At 41.0% G+C, this 23,219-nt stretch overlaps 1 pseudogene; it reads right to left on the reverse strand.

The window, feature by feature from the left end:
* Nucleotides 1–1,524: 1,524 nt before the first annotated feature.
* Nucleotides 1,525–19,904, reverse strand: LOC105808213 (annotated as a pseudogene).
* Nucleotides 19,905–23,219: the final 3,315 nt, after the last annotated feature.

A 23,219-nucleotide genomic window follows, 5' to 3' on the forward strand; every position in this document is an offset into this window, starting at 1 on the left:
AACTCTTCCTATAACTTAGATTAAAATTCAAAAATGGGATTGCAGGCATGGTTAATTGATCATCTAATGGCTGTTTAATCCTTCTTCCTTGCCGATAGAATGCTGATGTTAAGAAAGCAGTGTGCACATCCTCAGGGATAAGTCATAATTGTTGTAGGCCTTTCACATCACACCTTTATTCTTCTCTTCTTTTCCAACCAGTCTTTCTTCTGAGGCTGGTCATGTGACTTAGCTTGGCCAATAAGAGATGATAGAAAATCTGAGACACTCTTGGGAAAATCTTTTCTCCCTGTTTAAAGGAAAGCTCTTTTTAGCTCCTTCCTTTTTCTCTTATTCAAGACACTAGTATTAGTCAATGAATTCTAGATGTGTGGCAACAATCTTGCAAACATGAGGTAAGAAGTACAAAGACGAAAATCCACCATGCTAAAGATGTCAGGGCAGAAAAATAGCAAGAGTTGCCTCTCAGTTGACATTCTTGAACCACTGAATTGATGAGCCACTGAATTGATGTCAATAACGATAGACCTCTGAGCATTTTGAGGAAACAAATTTCTATTGCTTAAGCCTCTGTATTAAGGTTATCCAGAGAGCCAGAACCAATAGGATAGGTAGGTAGATAGATGGATGAGAGGGGATTTATCTGGGGAATTGGCTTATGTGGTTATGGAGTGTGAGAAGTTCTACCACAGGCCGTCTGCAAGCTGGAGACCCTGGGATGCTGGTAGAATGGCTCAGTACAAGTCCAAAAGTGTCAGAACCAGGAAGCCGATGTAATTTTCAGTCCGGGACTGAAGGTCTGAGAACCCAGGGGGCCATGAGGGGTTGATATAAATCCTGAAGTCCCAAGGCTGGAGAGCGTGGGGTCCTGATGTCCAAGGGCAGAAGAAGAGTATGTCCTTTCTGCAGGAGAGAGAGAGAAACCAATTCCCCTTTCCTCTGTTTTTGTTCTTTCCAGGTCTCCAGTTGACAGAATGGTGCCTGCCCATATTAAAAGCAGATCTTCCCCACTCAGTTCACTTAGATTCTTCGCACACCAATCTTCTCTGGAAACACCCTGATAGACACACCGGTTCTCTAGGTATTCCTTAATCTAGTCAAGTTGACACCAAAAATTAACCATCACAGGCTTCATTAGTCAAGAATTCTGTTGTTTTCAGCTAAAAACATTTCTAACTGGCATATTCTAATCCTGTATAGATCAGGCCTCAGTTTCATTTACCATTATATTCTTCCCTCCTTTGATTTAGAATTTTCTTTTCCTTTACTACTCTACTTCTGCCTGTGTCCTGAAATATTCAGTCATGTCTTTTTTGAAGGTTTTGTTTTATTCATCTTTTTTAATCTTATCAGTTTATTATGATTTATAAGTGTCATTTACAAAACATCAGTCCATTAAACCATGTAGAAATAAGTCTACAAAAAAAAAACAAACTTTAAGCATGTTTATAAAGAGACTATCTGAAATTCTAGATTTTTCAGTCACTTCATTATTAATCTGTGTCTGCAAGTAATCCTTAACTTTCAGTTGAATAAAGTAAGCTTCCTAAATCCAGCTTCATCGTAGCTTCCAACTTCTATGTTATCTTCTGTCATTTGCCCTTTAACGCTTTTCTTTAGGTTAAGATGGCTATATAAATGGCGTCTTAAATTCCAGATCTCTGTTGTATGTTTTCTCAAGGGACATTTTCCCATTCACGTAGTTCTTTCCATTTACTGTGGCTTTCTAGGCAAAGAAAGCTCCGGATGGATCTGCCTGAATAAATATGGCTGTCCCTCATTCCAACCACAAATAAGCAAGGAAACTCCAAATGTGCAAACGCTACCTGACTGGGTGTATTTTTTCATTTCAGAAGCTGATTTCTGTACCAGCAGAGCAGTGGGAATGGGTTCTTAGTAAACTAGAGATAGCATCGTCGAGCTAGTTTTTGAGCTCTGTGGACAAGCACTCTATAATCTGGGCCATGCCACTATATACCAAACCTATTTGCTTGGCACTTGGTTCCATTTGGTGTACACTTTGATCACTGTCAGAATGGATTTCCACTTTCTCTGTTGCTAATACCACACCATTCGCAGCTTTAATTCCCAGTGAAGAGGCTCCTCTGGCTACAGCAAGCAAAGCATAGTCAGTATGGGCAAGTTTACCAGACAGGCTGAATGTGGTCAATGAAAAGCTGTAACCATGCTCTGCATCTTTACCCAGAGAGCCCTTTGCTGATCTTTTATCTCTGTCTTGCGTAACTGCAGCAGTTTTCTAGTACCTCCCATAAAGCACATTTCATTTGATTCTGATTAGCTGTGTATCACCCGTTGCTCTTTTAGATCATGATATATGTTTGAAGAGTGATGACCATAGTTGATCCGCCATCTCAGTGCCTGTGTCAGGCCTTTATTGGGGAGTGAAGTTAGGATGGGAGGTGGTGTTCTCAGCAGCTGCCTCTTGAATGCCTGCTAACTCTATGGAATATGCAGACCAAAAAAATCTACCCTTAGCTGTCCCTGTAAAAGTCTGGAAAATATTATCCTTACAAATGATTTTGTAAATACTCCAGGAAATTGGCTCCTACTACTATCCCAGCAGCTACTGGAGCCAGTTTGGCTTCAGGTCTTAGACAAATGATTTGTCATCTGTTTCATTTGTTTGTTTTTTTCCTGACAGAACTGGAATTCTGGGTTGTTCCCCACTTAAAAAACTGCCAAATCCAAACCAGAAGTAGACAGGGCAGAATGCATGGCTATCCCTTTCCACTTAGTTTCACAGAGTAAAAATCACAGGCAGTTTGCCCAGAATTACATTTTATGTCTGGCTTTTCAGTAGTATGTTATGATAAAATTTTTTTTTTCTGTAATAGATAGGATCTTAGATATTAAAGGGCTGCTTATGGATTGCTTTTATCAATATAGGCAGACTTTTAACAAATAGTTTCTTCTGATATTTCATTTTTAGGAGAAAAAGAAGAAAAATCTAAGAGGTATGTACCCTGATATATTGTAGATAGATTGTTTATGTCACATTCAATCCTCACACCCTATGAAGCAGGTGTTATTAGTTCCATTGTACTGTTAGGGAACTAGATAGCAGAGAAGCTGGTAATTTACCCAAGGAGACAATACTGGAATTTGAACTCAAATCTCTAAGAGTTGAAAGTTTAAGTTGAAGTAGCACCTTTACTCTCTTCCCTTAAAACTAATCATATAGCATTGAAATAAAAAATCTTGCCTCCAAAAATGGTTTTGATGTTTACTTTCAGCCTAGATAAAAGAACAGGAACTAAATTTAGTTGTTTCAGATTTCTCACCTGAAACAACTGAAACATCTGACAATATAAATGAAACAATAGTTTTCAGGCACTGGTCATTTAGCAGTGCAGGGCAGCAATCCTGAAAGAAGGAACACACATGAAATGAGTCCTGTGATTGCCCTAGCTGATGCCTGGAGAGAGATTCCAGATTGCAGCTCAGGGAGAAAGGCTAAGGCAGAGCCCAGTGATTTCCCTGAGTTGAGGAAACAGAGCTAGGAGTCCAGAGAGGCCAAAGTGGGTGAAGTTCATAGGGCAGAGTATAAAAGAGGAGAGAGCTGCACAATTAAAAACTTGGAGATCTAAAGAGGGTCCCCCTTGAGACTTAAGCTGAGTACTTTGTGCAGCCTTAGCAATTTCCCCAGGCATGCACTAAGAGCCACCTGAAAGGAGTGGAGGGAGGAATCATTGAAGTTCATGCAAGGTAGTGAGTAGTTTGTGTTCCCGCTAGCCATGGTAGGAAACTTCATAATTCAAAGGGTACCGGATAGAGTAGTCATAAAAGTATAACCTCATAAGGGAGCAAATTAACCCTAAACAAAAGGCTGATTTCACCTAGCAAAGCTTAAAAATTAACTTCAAAAGTCTAAGTTTCCAAATACCTGTGTCTTAGAACAAAGTACAAATATATTTATCGGAATACAGAAATATTCCATATGCAACCATGCAAAATTCAAAATGTTTGGCATCTAATAAAAAATTATCAGGCATGCAAAAAGCCAGAAAAGACAGCCTGTAAGAGAAGGGAAAAACGAATAGAAATAGACCCAAAGTGACACAAATAATAGAATTAATACAAAAGGATGTTACAACTATATGTCATATGATCAAGAAGGTAGAGACCAGATTGAACATGTTAAGTAGAGACACAGAGGATCTAAAAAGGACCAGAAAATAACATAAGAGATGAAAAATACAGCATATTGAAGGGAAATACACTGGGTGAGATTAACAGGAGTTTAGACAGCTAAAAAAAGAATGACAGAATTTGAAGACATAGCAGTAGAAACCATACCTAACTATTTATAGTAAAACATGATAGAAAAAGTTTCAGTAAGCTGTGGGTCATCTTCAAGCAGCCTGATAAGCATATGACCAGAGTTCTCAAAGGAGATGAGATGGTTGTGGGGAGCAGGGTATAGAAAAAATTCTTGGAGACAATATGGCCAATGGTTTTTTTTTTTCAAGTTTGATGAAAATTATAAACTTACAGATCCAAGAAGCTCAATGATCCCCAATGTCAAGAAACATGAAAACTACATCAAGGCATGTCTTAATCAAATTGCTTTAAATCAGTGATAAAAAGAAAATTTTTATAGCATCCAGGGAAAAAAGACATCCTGTATACAGAGGAGCCCAAATAAAAATGACAGGAACCTTCTCATTGAAAACAGTGGAAGACAGAAGACAGTGGAACAACATCTTTAAGAGAGTGAAAGCAAAAAAACCCGTCAACCTAGAATTCTATACACAGTGAAAATTATCTGTCAAAGAACAAAGGCAAAATAAAGACTTTTTCAAATATCCAAAAGCTGAAAGAATATGTAGCCAAAAGACCTATACTATAAGAAATGTTTTAAAATGTCAAGCATATATAAATAATACCAAGTGTAAATATGGTAAACATGCAGGTAAATATATAAACACTTTTTTTCTTATTTTTAAATCTCTTTAAAAGATAATTGCTTAATGCAAAAATAGTAACAATTTATAATGCAGTTTATAACACATGTCAAAATAAAACAATCATACAAAGTTCAGGAAAGGGCAAATGGAATTATACTATTGTAAGGTTCTTACACTATGAAGTATAACATTATCTGAATGAAAACTGCAATAAGTTAAAGATTTATAATATAAACTGTAAAGTAATTCCTCTCCTCAACAAATAAAGCTATAGCTAATGAGCCTACAAAGGAGATACAATGGAATCATTAAAAACAATTCAGTTGATTGAAAAGAAGGAAGAAAAGTAGGGTGTGGGGGGGATAATAAAAAGGGAACAAAGAAAAGATGGGACAAAAGAAAATAAATAGCAAGGTGACAGATTTAAGCCTAACCATAATCAGTAATTACAATGATTGTTAATGATGTAAACACCCAATTAAAAGGCAGAGTTCAGACTGAATGAAAAAAGCAAGACCCAACTATATGCTAACTACTCAAAACCCACTAAATATAAAGACACACTAGGTTTAAAGTGGAAGTATGGAGAAAAATATATCACACTAAGACTAATTTTTTTAAAAAATAACAGATTGGCTGTAGTATAGCAAACAAAAGTAGACTTCAGAGCTGAGAATATTACCAGGATTAAGGATTAAGATAGTTGTTTATAGTGACAAAGGGATCAATTCAACAAGAGGAAATTACAATTGTAGATGTTTATGTACATAATAACAGAATTTCTAAATACATGAAAAAAAGATTGCTTAGAACTACAAGGAGAAATAGCCAATCCACAAATACAGTTGATTTTTTAATACCTTCAATAATTGACAAAACATGTAAACAGAAAGCCAGTAAGTATGTAGAAGACTTAAAAAACACTATCAACCATCTTAACTTAGTTGACATTTATAGATCATTCCACCAAAGAACAACGCAATATATATTCTTTTCATGTGCTTTCAAAACATTTCCAATAGAAGACAATATTTTGGGCCATCAAACAAGTCACAATAAATAAAGGGTTCAAATCATACAAATTATATTCTCTGGCAAAAAGAGAAAGAAAGAAATTAGAAATCAGTAACAGAAAGATATCTGGAAAATCCCCAAATATTTTTAAAGTAAGCTACACACTTTTAATAACAAAATCAAACTAAATTCTGAAGTACATTGACCTGAATGAAAATGAATATACAATATATTGACATTTATTAGATGCAGATTAAGCAATCTTAAAATTTTTTAGAGGGAAACTTATAATACTAGTTGCCTATATTAAAGTAGAAGAAAATTTTCAAATAGATGATCTTAGCCTCCATCTTCAGAAAATGGAAGAAAAAAAAGAACAAATGAAACCCAAAATAAGCATAAAAGGAAATAATAAGGATAAAATCAGTAATCAGTGAAATAAAAAATGGAAAACAATAAAGAAAACAAAACCCAAAACTGGTTCTTTGAGAAAAATCAATAAAATTGATAAACCTCTAGCCAAACAGATTGGAGAAAAAAAAAGAAGACACAGAAATATAAGGAATAAAGAGAGATGCCCAGTCATTACAGATTCTTAAGAAATTAAAAGGCTATTATAAACAATTTTATGCCAATAAATTTGAGAACTTAGATGAAGTGGACAAATACCTGGGAAGATACTGTTATGATTTAGATGTGTCCCCCAAAGTTCCTGTGTTGGAAACTTGACCCCTCAGTGCAGACATCTTGGGAGGTAACACCTTTAAGAGGTACTTAAGTCATGAAGGTGTAACTCTCATGAATGGATTAATGCCATTTTTGTGAAAGTGGGTTTGTTATCATGGGAGTGGGTAACAATTCAGCCCCTTGCTCTGTTTCATCCTCTTTTGCCCTTCTGCCATGGCATGACAAAGAAAGAAGGCCTCCACCAGGTGTCAGCACCTTGATCTTGGGCTTCTCAGTCTCTACAACTGTGAGTCAATAAATTTCTGTTTATTATAAATTACCCAGTGTGATATTTTGTTACAGCAGCACAAAATGGACTAACAGATACAGATTAACAAAGCTCATACAAAAAACTAGAGAATCTGAATAAACTGTACCTATTAAAGAAACTGAATTTTTACTTAACCTTCCCACAAGAAAAACCTCTAGGCCCAGCTGGGTTCACTGATGAGTTTTACCAAACATCGAAGGAAGAAATGTACCAATGCTGTACATACTCTTCCAGAAAATTAATGAGGAAGGAAAACTTCTCATTTTATTCTATGAGGCCAGCACTTTTCTGATACCAAAACCAGGCAAAGAAATTACAAGAAAAGAAAACTAAAGCCCAACAGCCATCCTGTCCATAAAGAAAAAAATTCTTAAAATTTTAGCAAATCAAATTTAACAATAAATAAAAAACGTAACACATGATGATCCAGTGGGGTTTATCTCAGGAATTCAGAATTAGAAATCAATCAGTTGTAAGAAACAACCAAAGCAATTCATCATAGTTACAAACTAAAAAAAAAAAAAAAAAAAAAGAAAAATCACGTGATTATCTCACTAGAACCAGGAAAAGCATTTGACAAAATCCAACATCTATTTCTTATAACTCTCAGCAAACTAGGAATAGAAGGGAATTTCCTCAAATGTGAAATAGAAAGGAGTTTTAAAATAAAGGACATCTACAAAAACTCTATAGCTAATGTCATACTTAATTGTGAAAGACCAAATGCTTTCCCTCCAAGATCATAAACAAGGCAAGAATGTACTCTTACCACTTCTATTTAACATTGTACTGGAGGTTCCAGGCCATTGCAATAAAGCATGAAGAAGAAATAAAGCCATTCAAATTGGAAAACAAGAAATAATTTTGTCTTTAATGGCAGACAACATGATTGCCTGTGTAGAAAATCTTGTGGAATCTACAAAAAAGCTACTAGAATTGATAAGTGAATTTTGCAAGCCAATTCTAAAAGAATTCTGTATAGAAATGGAAAAGGTATAAAATAGCCAAAATTACTTTGAACCCATTAAGTATCCCCTCTAAAAAGACCCAAGTTAGGGAACTTATGCTGTATGATTTTAAGACTTACTATAAAGCTACCACAAACAAGACATTCTAGTATTGGTGTAAAGATAGACAACTGTATTGACTGAATATCATATTGAGTTCAGAAATCAACCCACGCATATTTGGTTAATTGAATTTTGTCAAAGGTGCAATGGTAATTCAATGGGGAAAGGATAATCTTTTCAACACATGTGCTGGAACAAGTGGCTAGTGTATGAAAAAAAAAAAAGAACTTTGACTCCTATTGCAAACTATTACAAAATTAATTCATACCATCTATACAAATTTAACTCAAAATGTACCATTTTGAAGCCTAAATGTATAATCTAAAATGATAAAACTTCTAGAAGAGAAAAAAGAAAATCTTTCTGATCTTGGATTAGCCAAAGATTTCTTAGATGTGACACCAAAAAATACAGTCCATAAAAGAAAATTCTGATAAGTTGGAGTTCATCAAAACATAAAACTTTGGTTCTTCAAAAGGCACCCCAAGAGAATGAAAAGAGACAATCCACATACTGGTTAAATATTTGCAAATCACATATACAGTAAAGAGCTTTATCTGCAATGTATAAAGAACTGTTGAAACTCAATAGGAAGATTGACTTCTGGCATGACAGTATGAGTAGCTCTACTGACCCATTCTCCACTGACAGTAGTGAAAATTATTTTTTAAAACCCCCAACCCTTGAAAGCCTCTGGAAGTGGCCCTAAGGACAAACAGCAAATGAAGAAACATCTCTTCAAGAAAATTCAATGAGAAAAGTGAGAATCTGTGGTGTTAGAACCAAGACTTCTCCCACCTCTCCCCTCCCAGCTAGAAGAAATAATGGCTGAAAACTTTCCAAATGTAGTGAAAAACAATAACCTACACATCCAGGAAGCTCGATGAACTCCAAGTTAGATAAACACAAGCAGACCCATAAATAGACACATTATAGGAAAACTGTGGGAAATCAAAGACAGATAATTTTGAAAGCAAGAGAAAAATAATACGTCACTTTCAAAGGAACCCCAAGAAGATTAATAGCTGACAACTTAACAGAAAAAATGGAGGCCAGAGGCAATGAGATAACATATCCAAAGTGCTCAAAACTCAATAGGAAAACACACAATTCAGTTTTTAAAATGGACAAAAGATTTGAATACACTTTACAAAAGAAGATACATGGATGACAAATAAGTACATGAAAACATGCCCAACATCCTTGCAAATTAAAACCAGGTGCAAATTAAATGCAAGTTAAAACCAGAATGAGACACCATTACACATTCACTAAAATGACTATAAAAAGACTGACAAGTGTTGGTAAGGAGGTGGAGCAGCTTGAACTCTCATATACTGCTAGTGGGAATATAAAATGGAGCAACTTAGTTTAAAAGTCATTTATTAGTTTCTGAAAAAGCTAAACATTTAGTAGCATATGACTCAGGCATTCCAATCATAGGTATTTACCCAAGAGAAATGAGTGGTTATATCCAAACTAAAGACTTGTACATGAGTGTTCATAATAGCTTTCTTTGTAATAAGCAGAAAATTACAAACAACCTAAATATCTTTTTAATAGGTGAATAGATAAATTTGGTGTATCCATATACAAAATTTGGCCAAAATACATGCAACATGTTAATAGCTTTTTAAACCTTTTATTGTGAAATATACATACAAATTATTACACACCAAAATCAAGAAATAGAATGTCACCAATGTCACCAGCACCCAAGAAGCCTATTTTGTACCCTCTTGCAATCATAACTCTTGCCTCTCCCAAAGGCAACCACTGTCCTTCTTGTAATAATCACTTTTGTCTTAATGGGCGTTCCCCAAGAACTAGAGGTTACATTGACTGGTAATTGAACCTTATATAAATGGAGTTATGCACAATATGTTCTTTTGTATCTGGCTTCTTTCACTCAGCTTTAGGCTTACTATTGTGCGTGCCGTAATCTGTTTATTTTCATTTTGTACACTGTGCCGAATTTACCATGGACGTGAGTTGTCCTCTCTAGGGCTGTCATAAAAGTGCCACTGTTAGCATTGTCATATGGCTCTGGGTGCATACACTTTCTGTGGGTGATATACTTAGGAGCGGAGTTCCCAGGGTATAAAGTATGTTATATCTTCAAGTTTATTAGCTGTCAAACTTTCCAAAGTGATTGTTCCAGTTTACATTACCACTGAGTTCTGTGGTGGTCACGGCTTTGTCCAGCCACATAGTCTCTCGGCTAAAGCAACCCCAAGTGCTGGGCTCACCTCACTAGGCCTGTCTCTCCTCTGAAATCTGCCTTATTAATTTGTTTTCTTGTTAGTTCTTCAATGCCTTTAAAAAGTTGTTTCTTTCATATTTTGTCCTTATTTAATGGTTGTCTTCTTTGGAGGGTTGGTCTGAGTTGCCCATTCCACTATTACTGGAAGCAAAACCTCTATTATTTATGGAAACATTTATTATATCCCTACTGTCTATGGACAGTACTGGGTACTGAGGGATCATTCTCAATCTTAAAGGGCAATTACTATAGTTGCTGGGGACTGTAGACCCGAGGTATTCCCAGTGACCCAGAGTATAGGCTTTGTATCAGGATAACATGAGATTTCTTGAGCACAGGGGAGTGGCTGCACGAGGTATAGAAAAATAGGGGGCAAATGTCATTAAAATTTACTGAGTCTTCTCTATGTGCCAGATGGCCTCCTGGAAACTTCACATAGATTTATAATAAACACCCAGATCACATCTTGGTGATCTGAGACCCACAGATGTACCATTAACCTTGGTATTCTATGCACCCGTTATTTGGATTATATCCCTACTTGTATAAATTCTGGGAAAACTTGACATTTATAAGTGAGAGAAATCACTGCTACTTTTTGGTGTAAATGTACTCAGCCATTCATTTGGGAATAAAACTTTATGCACCACTTGAAAGGGCCATCTTAGTTGTGCAAATATAAGGCACTAGACACCTGTTGTCCTGGAGTATGGGTACAGCTAGGACTTTTGTGACTTTATGAAGGCCAAAGTCACTTTCTTCAAGGCTTTGCTTCAATGTACATTCTCAATGAATCCTATCTTAGCATCTCAGACCTCTGTAACCTGCTCTATTTTTTTTATCCTTAACACTTAATACTCTTTAATATGCTAAATTATTGACGTACTTATGTCTATTGTTTGACCAACTCCCCCTGCTAGAGAATAAGCTCCATAAGGATGAAGATCTTTGTTTCATTCACTGCCAGATCCCCAGCATTTGAGAATTTCTAGAACATATCAGGCACTTAGTAAGTGGTTACTGGACTTTCTGTTTATAAGAATAATCAACTGAAAAAACAAACAATATGACCATATTTATTCCCCGTACTGGTGAAGTAACCCATAGTAATTGCAGAAGGTTTTGAATTTTGGAGGGCTGTTTTAGGTGTATGTTATTACTGTTCTTTCAAGGGTTTCACTCAGAAATTTTTTCAGTGTTGTTTTGAATGCTTTTACATTGATTCAGTGATCTTTTCAGTAAGACAATAAGAACAAGAATAGTGGAAGTTAGAACTGCCAAAGATAAGAGATTAAACTCTCCCCTGTCTGAGATAAGACTCAAGAGCCACATATCCTGGAGTCACAGGACAGGAGGGCCCGGGTCTTGCCTGGATGGGCTTCTTTGCATGGCTGGCTGCCTTCTCGGGGAAGCTGGGCACGTGTTCTCCTCAAGGCATTGGTGCTGCCGGTGCCACTCGCAAGCTCATTTGAGTCAGACCCTCTAGAAGTCGGAAATAACTCCTGTTGTCCAGCCTCACGCCTGCACACCAATGTCCAAGTTTTCTTTTTCATCTTCCCAAAGGAGGAAGAACAATTGTGCCCTTCTTTTCCCTGTAATGCTACCAGAGTGCTGTCTCTTGATTTCTCTGAGGTCTATACTTCTTAACTTTTTGATATCTTACCTCCCTAAACTGTCATTAAGCAGGAAGGGGCCTGGAGCCTTTTCTGATAAGGCTTCTAGCAAGGTTGACCGCTAGGGGGAAATGGCTGGATGCGAAGCCAAGCCAGAGTGTCTGTTGCATGCAGCTTCCACTTGGGGGGCGGGGAGGAGAAGATCCAGACCTTTCTCTGGAGGAGCTTGTGACCTTCACAGAGAGAATTGCTGGGCCTACCCCTTGCTGTGTGACCTGACCTAGGTGCCTCACGTCTCCATGTCCTCTACACAATAATGCATAGCCCACAAGGTAGCTGTGAGGATTAAATGAGGTAATTGGAGGAAGCATTTAGAACGATGCCTCATTTATGCTAAGCACGCAGTAAATGTTAGCCATTATCATTTTCCGTGTACTGGTTCAGCAACTATGTAGTGGGCATGGGTAAGGTTTGAGTGCTGTGCAAGGTGATTTCACATTGATTAACTTGCTTGATTTTCAAGGCAATGCTGCGAGGTAAATACTATTCGCTGAGTTCAAAAGAACTGGAGCAACTTTTTCAGGACACACAGCACTGGGAGGATACAAAGTATAGACAAGAAGAACTAGAAGGCAATATGGACCATCAAGTAAACTACATTTTAATTCCCTTACTTCTTACTTCATTGATGAGACATGTCTCGGTACTGTGCCAGACCTCGTGGGAGATCTACAGACGAAAGTAACATCCCTTTCCTTAAATGCTTTGATAGTCTGGGAGAGACAGACTTTCCTGGTTGCTATTACTATGTAACAAATTATCCCAAAACTTAGCACTTAAAACAACCATTGTATCATGATCACATATATTATGGACTAGAAATTCAGAAAAGTCATGGCACAAGCGGATCTTCTGTGTCCCATGATGTCTGAGGCCTCAGCTGGGGAACCAAACGTGTGGGGCTGGAGGGTCCCCTCCTAAGATGGCTTATTCGCTCGCAGGTTTGGTGCCTGGGCTGGGATGGTTTGAAGGCTCTTAGTTCAATGGAGACTGTCAACCAGAGCACCTGCGCGTGGCCTTTCCCTGCAGCATGGGTTTTTCTCCCTGACAGCAGGGTTCGGAGAGGAAGCGTTCCAAGGGAGCGCCCCTCAAGATCAAGTGTTTCAAGAAGACAAGATGGATAGTTCCAGGGCTTTTCTAGCCCCGGGAGTCTCACAGTGTAACTTCTGCTATATTCTATTTATTGAAGTTGTCACACACTGCCTGAATTCAAGGGGAGCGGAGGTAGATCCCACCTCTTGGTCGGAAGATACCAAAGAATTTTCGAGTGACATTTTAAAACATGGGCGTAAAATTACTGTCACACAAATACTACAGTGTGAAAAAATCTGTGAGACATGTAAACGCAGTGTACTACTGGGAACAGCTTATGGCAAAGAGTGGGGTAGAGGGAAGATGTGCTCAGAGAAGACTGCCTAGAGGAGCAGCAATTGGGATGAGTTTTTAAGGACTAGAAATTAGCCAGACAAAGAAAGAGATACAAATGACTGCTGGTAAAGGGCCTTCTGGGCCCACTACCGTGATGAATTAGAGATGTTTTCCCAGGGGCCACGAGCTCCACTTATAGGTGGGTTTGGATCATAATCCTTAAAGATAAAATCCTGAATACCATAATACTCAACATTGAAATCCCAAAAGATCAAATTCTCTAAAGTTTAAATTCCTAAAGTCTCAAGTCCTGAAAATCACAGTCACAGAATTTTGCATCATGTGAGGTGGACCTTGTTATTGTCTTTATTTGGAAATTAAGTTTGATTTAAGGAGATGTGTATGGGTACGGTATTGCAGATGACTGCAGTTATAAATCTGGGTGCACACAATTACCAACCATAGTGATATGTGTTCATACATTTCCCTTTGTGACCTCTTTCTTTATATGGTTTGTCTGCGCATAACTTTTACCCCTGAGCCTGTCATTAGTATACCTAATGAGTGTTCATGCTTGCAAAAATATGCACGTATTATTGCCTAGTTTATTGTGTAAAGGTGGCTTATGAAGTGTTCTGTTTTGTTTTTATATGTTTCTCAGTAAATCACCCTGTAAAAATATAAATAAATATCTTTCAAAGAATTAATTTTTTCCAGAATTGTATTTGGAGACTTTGTCCTTTGGGGATTACGACATTCGGGATTGTGCCTTTTGGTGTTATGATCAGCCTCTTCCCAGACAGGTCATTGTTCCTCTTTGGAACTTGAACAGTAGAGTTTCTCTCTGGGGAAACTCTCCTTTCTGCTTATAGAGATTTATATTTGACAATTACGTCAACACCATTTTAACCTCTAATGGCAGGAGAATTTTCTAGGAAACATAGTCTGAATTTTCATGGTATGGGAGAGGTAGGTTACTGTAATGTTGATTTTGTGGATTCAGAGCTTTTGCTTCAGAGTTGCTTGTTGGACTCATTTCCTTTCCTCTCACACCTGCCCTTTTTTCTCTGTTTCAGCCTTGGGTGGCCTCACCTAGGTGAAACCTTTTACTCCTCCTTCTTTCTTACCCACTGGCCATCAGAATTCTGGAAATTCATCTGCAGTATCTTGCATCTGTCTCCTCTATATTTGTCCTACCCACTCACTCATCATGTTCCAGAGTGTAGGTTTCACAAGGGAAGGGATTTTTGTATGAACAGCGCCTGGCACATAAGAGGCCTGACAATGTCTGTCGAATGTTGGGTGGATTATCTTGTCGCTGGAATGCCGCGGCCATTTTCCCTAACCAGTCTTCCTGCACACTTGCCTCTTAAGTAGATCTTTAATAAAACCAACCTCATTATTCCTCACTTCAAACCTTTAAGTGACTTATCTTAGCCCTCAGGAAAACAGCTCAAACCCAGAATCTGGCTTACATCACAAATTACCCTTCCAGTTCTAACTGTTCCTGTATCCCCGCACCTCTGCCCCTGCGAAATTCTGCAGCTGCCCTTGCCGTTTCCTGGACCCACTGTGTGCTTTCACTGGCCCATTCCTCTGCTCAGAAGGTCCCTCCCTTTGTCACCTGCTGAAATCTTACCCATCCTTGATGATGTCTTAAAAACAGCTCCTGGGTTCAGTGAGTTATCACCTTATCTGTGTCCCATGGCTTATTGAATTTGTTTTGCCACCGATGTCTTATGTTTTAGTCAATTGTAAATATCTGAGCATATGATTGCCTTGAAGGATGGGACCGTATCTTGGTAATTTTTATCCCTTGTGCCTAGCTCAGTGTATGGCACAAAGTAAAGTAAGTGTCCAATACATGGTGGAAAGTCTTGTTATTTTTGGAGATGCTACTTTTATTGTTATTAATACGGTTATGAGACAGAGAGATCAGTCTGAGAAAAGCCTAGAGAGACCAGAGTGCAGGCTGGCTGGAAAGATGTGTGCTGCTGGTGTGGTGCTGACATCATTACAGTCACCGAGACGGTGACCATCATGATCCTCGCTGTATGGGTTTGTTCCTGGGGTCCACTGGGTGCAGTTCATGCCGGTCATGCTAGATCTGGTCACCAGGTGGCGCCCATGCTCCACGAGTGCTGGTCAGAGTGCAACCCTTGGGCTCTAGCTCCGGGTGCAGACTCTGGCTTGGTGACACCTGCTTGGCCAGATAGGTGTTCAACCCTGCCCCGTGTTAGCTCCCCAGGCTGGGTGGGATCCCTCAACTGGCCACAAACCCAGCTCCCACGGTCCTGACCCCAGTCAGGCTCCACACTGCTCCACAAGCATTGATTTGTGTTTACTGTTTCCTGCAGACTGGTGATGCCCCCTCTTCCAGGCAGCCTGTCTGGCCAGTAGTAGGGCTAGCAGGAAGTGCTGGGGAGATCCGAGTCTTGGACTAGATGGCGCACAAGCGAATTATCATGTCTTGTTCATGGAGTTAGCCCTTCAGTGTTATATACCTAGAGTCCCAGATCTGAAAAATGTATTCTCTAGGCAGCCTCCTACAGTCCTGCCACCTTACACCCAACCCTGCCCTCAGATATATCATACATCATTTATAACCAAGCCACTGCCTGGCTTTTCCTCTGAGCAACAGATGACTTGCAAGAAATGGGTATCACAGTATGTTGGAGGGAGACTCAGGGTAGGCTCTTGCAAAGCGGATCCCAGATGTGCTCAGGCAGGTGAGCTGGGCGCCGCTGAGGCCGACTACATGTGCCAACTCATTTCTGGAGCTGTCTCGACTCATCTCTCCAGCAGAGGCGTCTCTCCTCCTGGGTGCCTAGGCTCTGTGGGTAAACTGTTAGTGGATAGCACAGCTCTCGGCACAGTCGTTTACACTGTCCACTTCCCAGTCAAAGGCTGTTTCATTTGGAAACCAGAGTTCTTAACTCTAATTGCACATGAGCTCATGGAAATAGAGGGGTTTAGTTTTGTCTGTTTCGGCCTCAAGCACAAAGGGGTAATGATGAGAACCCTCACATATTCCTGTATTTATGCATTATATTAACTCCATATGTGCAAGGTTCTGGAAGAGATGATGCCTTTGAGGTGTCTGTGACACAGGACATAGGTGCCTCCCCGTGCCCCATCCGCACATGCGCTGGGAGGTATGTTACACAGGAAGAGCCAAGCTAGGAACGCTTCTGCCTTTGGGTTTCACGTGTAGAGGCAGAAGGGACTGGGGGAAGGCAGGGTATAGGAAGTCATTCAGAGACTGGATCACAACAAGGATATTACTCCTCTACCCCCAAAAGCTTAAAATACCTTCTCTTCCACCGAAGAAAACTCACAGGATGAGAATTTATCTAAAAGAAGAATCTAAGAAACATGAAACAGAGGAGAGCTGCATCCACTCACAATATTCTGGGCCTTGAACCCCAAAGGAAGCACATTTCCTTGGCAGTTCTGAGGACAAGCAGTTGACTCTTCAGGTAAATGCCGAGAAAAAGCATGCGTAGAGATCTAATTCCCTCTGTGAATCCCACCCAGGGTCCTAGTGCTGAGGGCCAGGACAGTAGCCTGGAGCACAGGAAAGATGATTAGCAGAATTTAGGGCCTGCTGAGACGTGGGAATGAGGCAGGGTTCAGGAGCTTTGTCTTGAATCCAGAGTGTTAGGGGCTCTCGCTAGCCTCAGAGAGGAGGAGCTGGGAGCTGATGTCAGAACCTGCTGCTGGGTGCGGGAGAGGAGGGTCTGAAGGGGATACTTGAGCCAGGTGAACCCTGTACCAAAATGCCTGTGGGGAAACTGCAGAAGCAATGGACACATTGTTTCTTTCCAAACTACAAGCGGAACTAAGCCCTTTTTGGAACTGAAGACAAGTCAGCCCCTCCACACGCCTGCCCCTCTCGTGACGCTGATCTTCCAGGCTTCATGCTTTCTATAGATGAACAAGCTGTCTGGTTCCCACTCCTGGTGAGTCTTCGAGGAGAATTGCTGTCTCCTTGGGAGAGTTCAGGCCTGAGAGGACATGGAAGGAGGACACCTCTTTTGCACCTGTGAAATAGGCACCAGCCTCTCCGTCCAGGCTGCCTCCCAGAGGTGGGGGAGTGGGATCGGATGAGACAACCTTGAGAAATCACTTGCAGAGCATCCAGTACTGATGCTGCTCCCGGACAGGGTTATATCAAGTTAGATTCTGTTCCAGCACCCTCAGTGCTTGTTTAATTAATTGCTTAGCATTCATTATTTAATTCACATGTCAACTTGGGACTCTGCAAACCAGAGTTCTTTTCTGCAGAAGTCCGAAGTTGTCCCTTAAGTTCCTTAAGTTCCTCAAGTTCCCAGGGGATGAGAGCGGCTCATCTTCTCAGGGACACTTCTGCTTCATGCTATTAATCCTGACAAGAAACAGCCCCTTCTTCAAGCTCTCAGAAAAAAATTGCACGCACACAGGGTTCACAGTAGAGTTTGCTGAAATTTTGGAGGGAGATGAGTAGGTTTACATCATAGCAATGAAACACTTTCAAGTTGAACATCTGGCATTCCTGTTCTCAGAATTTTCTAGCACTAAATTATCTCTGGGGTCAGGGAATGGACGCCACACTGCACTGGGAACAGCCAGCGATCTGCACTTAATCTTAACACACAGACCTGTCTTAGTCTTAATGTTCTCTCCTTCCCCTCCTTTCAGGCCCCATCCCTCTGTTTCATACTCCTCCCTCTCCAGAGCAAACCCAATTTTTATTTCGTACGTTCATTTTAGCCAGTGGCTTTGTAGCCAGGGTTCCTGTCAGTCTCAACGTCTACCCCAAGTTGCTTATCAAGGTAATTTCCCAAAACTGAGGTAGTTCCCTCCCTAAGAAGAACTCTCAGGCCAGCTGTTAAGATGACAACATTTTTACCTCATGACATTTACCGTAACAGAATCCAGAAATATTTTCAACAGCTTTGATGTTGGGAACAGATTTGAGCTGGGAAAAATAACCTACATAGTTAAAAATGAAATTATAAAGAAAACTCAGAATGACCCGGAAAGGAAGGGAATAAAATTTCTCCCAGAAATTCAGGCAGCTCTCTCCAGTAGCTAAGATTAAGATGGAAGTAAGTATACACCTCAGCTTGACACCTAATTCCCAAATCCCCCAGCACCCAGTGTTGTGGGGAGGCTTCTGGGTTCCGAGCCCCTTTAGGCAAAGGCTCCTGGAGGGAATGGAGGTTGGGGCTCCCTGGTTACCATAGCACTGTCATTGTCACGGGCTAACTGCCTGTTGGCTTGCCTCTCCCCTCCCAGACTGCACCCCTCTGCCAGCAGCTCCAGGCCCGGTTTATGGCGTGTGCCTGGTGCACAGAAGGTGCGCAGTAAATGGAGAGAAGGGAGGAAGGATGACTGGATCCCTGGCTGGGGGTCCCGAGTCTGATTTCCAGCTTCTCCACTGACTTGCTCTGAGGCCCCTGGCTGGCCTATGAACCTCTCGAAAACTTTACTTTCAGAATGGACTGGGAATAGATGCCTGTCTCGAAGGGAAGATGTAAGGATCTAATGAAAAGATGGGAAGGCACTTGCAAAACTAAAAAAAAAAGCAAGGAACAATGGTTACCGGGTCAGAAGTTCACAGTTCTGGCACCATTGCCAACAATGTTCCCTTGCGTAGTGCTCGACACAGTGTTTCCCCCAAACCCTGAGACAGCAGCTTCACTTTTTTGCTGACTTCACTTGGGATAAGTGGACTCCCACAAAGTGAGTCTTGTGCAAAGCCACCCAGCTCTGTCTTTGCAGAGCTGAAGCTAGAACCGGGCCTCCCGTCAGCTGGAAGAGTGCTCTGCCCGAGAGGGGCAAGCGTTGCAGGAACGGCAGGGCTGTGCGTGCTAATTCTAGAAGACATTTTGAACGTAAACTCTAGGGTTCTGAAATTCAATCAGGTAAGGGCCTGAATGTAAAGAAAAGAAAGCTTAGATGCAGTCGCAATTTAATTAAATTCTGCCCACTCTCTTCCTTAATCTCCCTTCCAGCACCACTTCCCACTTGTGCCATTTTGCCCCATTAGTGCCACTGTGGACACCCAGGCCTCTCTCCTTGTTTCTCCCACACATAGCCCAGGACAGAGGGCCTGACATGCAGGAGTGACTAAACTCCTGTTTGAGACTGAACAGAGGAAGAATGAATGGATGAGTGGGTGGCTAGGAGGCAGGAACATCACATGGACAATTGGCCACTCAAGCTCTTAATGACTTACGTGTTATCTCTCCCCCTTCAGGAGTGCTTGCGTTCACACAGCTCTCAGGCGGAAAGCCTGGCATTGGGACACCTTTGTGAAGGACGTTCTTTTCGGTGGGACTCTACCTGTCAGTGACTCAATCTCTTCACTTGAAAAATAGGAGCAACGTTAATCCTTACCTTATATAGGCTTTTGCGAGGCCCAAACTGGCACATAGACACGAAGGTACTTAATTAAGGGTGAACTCTTACAGTATTAGATACTCCTTTACGGAAAGGCAGCGCTAGCCTCCTCCACTGCTCTGCTCGCCACCGTCCTCCAAACTCTCGCCCTCCCCATACGCAGCAGGCACAGGCACGTGCACAGATGGGTGTACGTCTTCCCATTGTGCACACTGCACAGACTCAACATGCAGAGCAGATACCCATAAAACACTCACATATATACATGCTCTTATGCAGGCCCAACAAATCTGATAATATGGCTATTTTCTGGCTACTTCGTATGTTACATGATTGATAGAGTTTTTCCAATATTTCTTCCAGGATCATTTCTTGAACTAGCTCATAGTTTTTTCACTCTCATAAAAAACACCTGGGACCTCCTGAGAGCAGGCTTTCATTCCCACCTCCCCTGCTCAGGACAGATATTTACATACCCTAGTCTCTTGGTCTAGAGCAAGCCGCACCTGAAGGGAGTAATCAACAGGGTTTTACTCCAAGTGGCCAGTCCTGGTATACGTCCCTTTCCTGAGACCCAGTGTTCAGTGTTTGTTGCTTCTCAGCTCTTCATTCCTCATCCCCTCCCCCCACAAAAGTTGAGGAATGGACTCAGTGGGGCATGGAGGTGGGCAAAGTGATAATGAGTTTGATTTTGAGAGTTGAGTTTGAGACAGCTGGCACATCCAGCTCGAGAGCCGCTTTGGAGTTAATGGGAGAGATCTCAACTATCAGTAAATAAATTTGGGGATTTTTATGTGTAGTTATAGTGTATTTGTTAGGAATTACATTTAGTCACTAAAATAAACTTTCTAGTTAAAGTCCAGAAGGAACAGTGGCTTAAACAAGATGAAAGTTTATTGTCCTTAACATTAAGGGCTGGTGTGTTGGTTCTATGGTGTTTGTTAGGGACCAAGGAACTCATCTATCTTTCTGCTTCACCGTTTTAGTATGTATCTTCCATCTTGGAATTGTCTTATAATCAAATATTGCTGCTGGAGCACCAGTTATCATCTTTGCATTCCAGACAAGGAGGAGGAGAAAGGGTAGAAAATTTTAAAAAAAAAGTGCCTATGCCTGCAGCTGTCTACCTTCTTTTTAAGTCCCACGCAACAACTTCTATTTACACAGTATTGGCCGAAGTGTCATCAGGTGGCTACATGTAAGTGCAAGGGAGGCTGGGAAATGCAATCTTTTACCTAGCATCTTGTACCCGGCCTCAGTGCACCATCTGGCTACCAAAACTCCCTTGTCCTTTTACATAGAGCACACTTACCCTCTTTCAATGATAGACAACCCCAAAATCTTGACCAATTTGAAAATCAGGATCTCTGTGTGATGGACAGTACCGTGTAAGAGACAGGGAAAACAGTTTGGTTTTCCCTATGTCCACACTCAATACAACACAGAACCCTTCACTTCTGGTAACCAAGATGTGTGGGGATTTCTGCCCACCAACAACCAATTCTTTAGCAGATATTGATTAGGTGTCCTATAATTCAATTCAATTCTGGCATTATCCATCTGGAATTAGAGTCAGATCCCATAAGTTAAGGACTCAGGCCCACAAGACTGCTGCCCACTTCAGATGCCAATAGCAAGCCCCAGGTTGTGACCTATGCTTTGGACCAACCGGTTATAACTTGGAGGTTCCCACAATCCCCTCCTCAGGTTTGATTGATTTCCTAGAGTGGCTAATAGAACTCAGGGAAACACTTTACCTACACTTACTCATTTGTTATCAAGGCTATTACAAAGGACACAGATGTACAGCCAGACAGAAGAGATGCATAGGGCAAGGCATGTGGGAAAGGGTATGGAGCCTGCCCTCTCTGGGCACACCATCCTCCAGGCTCCTCCACGTGTTCAGCAACCAGGAAGCTCTTCAAACCTTGTTCTTTTAGGTTTTTAGGAAGGCTTCTTTATGTAGGCATGATTGATTAAATCATTGGCCACTGGTGATCAGCTGAACCTTCAGCCCCTCCCCTCTCCCTGGAGGCTGTGGGGTGGGGCTGAAAGTTCCAACCCTCTGCCCACAGGGTTGGTTCCTCCCCAGCAACCAGCCCAATCCTGAGGCTATCTAGGAGCCCACCAAGAGCTGCCTCATTAGAACAGAAGATGATCCTATCGCCCAGGAAATTCCAAGGGGTTTAGGAGCTCTGTGTCAGATGCTCCTGTCACTCAGGAAATTACAAAAGTTGTAGAAGTTCTGTGCTGGGAACTGGAGTCAAAGACAAAATATTAGAACAAAAGATTCTCCTAGAGCTCTATTTACAAGGGTTAGTGACCTAAACACTACAAGGCCAAGTCATCTCTGTATCTCTCAACATACTCAGTATACAAGGGTGCCGCTGGAGCAGAATACCCACTATAAACAGCGTCGGAAAGGGAGAGAATGGAAAATAGCACAGTCACTGGTCTGAAACAATGATCAATCCACCTGGACAAGGTTTCTAAAAACTTCCTACTATTGTAGAGGAAAAAATTCCTTGGTCATTTCATCCGTTAGCCCCCAGCTCTGCTATCTGGAAGAGTGGTCCCTATTCATTGTTTCTTGGGTTCTCAGGTTCGCTATTGGTCCATACTTCATCTTTGTATTATATAAATTAGAAAAGGGTGGCCCTCTAGGTGGTTGCATCCATACTGGTGCATGGCTTTGGCAAGCAGATAGTGCCTCTGTGCTCATGAGGAAAAAACAGCCCTTCTCCAAGGTACACCCAGCCCTGTGGCAGAGTGAGTGCTTGGAGAGTGGAGTGCAGGCTGGATTTCAGCTTCTGCTCACCGTTCAGCCGAATGTCTTTGTGCAGTGCTCAACGTGCGCATCTGTAGGTGGCCCTGGTTCCCCTGTCATGGGAATTCTTTCTTTGTAATCCTCTATGAACATAGCTGAGGTCTGTACAGAGGAGAGGATTCTCTTCCTGGACTGAACAACTTCAGAAGCTCCCATCCTGGGTTTGGGGACCCTGGGATTGTATTATATTAGGCGTTTAAGAATCGTGGGCTGTTGCAGAGTCAGAAAATGAATGACCCGGCCCAGGAAGAGTGTATAGTAAGAAGAGAAAAGAGCCTCAGACCCCTGAGAACCACTAAGATTTAAGAGGTTGGTTAGAAGTGAGGTATCACTGAAGAATCCTGAGAAGATAGGAACAAGAAGAAAGAGAAGAGGAAAGAGAGAGTGGTACTACCAAAACCAAGAGAAGAGATTTTAAAGGAGGGATTCATCAATATGGTAAGAAAGTGTTAAAAATCAAGTAAGATGAAAACAGAAATGGCCATAGAATTTGGCCTTTGACTTCGAATTATACTTTGACCCCTCTTATGGCAATTATCTTACTCTATCTTATTTCCTTGGGGGGGGGGAGTGTGTGAAGGAATGTGGTATTTTTCCCCAATTTTTCTAAAAGTTGGTAATTGCTTTCTCTGTGGTGTTTGATTTTGCTGAGCAATGCTTCTTCTCTGATGCTGCCCTCCTTCAGCTACTGG

This window comes from Propithecus coquereli, unplaced genomic scaffold (genome assembly GCF_000956105.1).
Source record: "Propithecus coquereli isolate 6110/MARCELLA unplaced genomic scaffold, Pcoq_1.0 Scaffold170, whole genome shotgun sequence".
NCBI classification, from domain to species: Eukaryota; Metazoa; Chordata; class Mammalia; order Primates; family Indriidae; genus Propithecus; species Propithecus coquereli.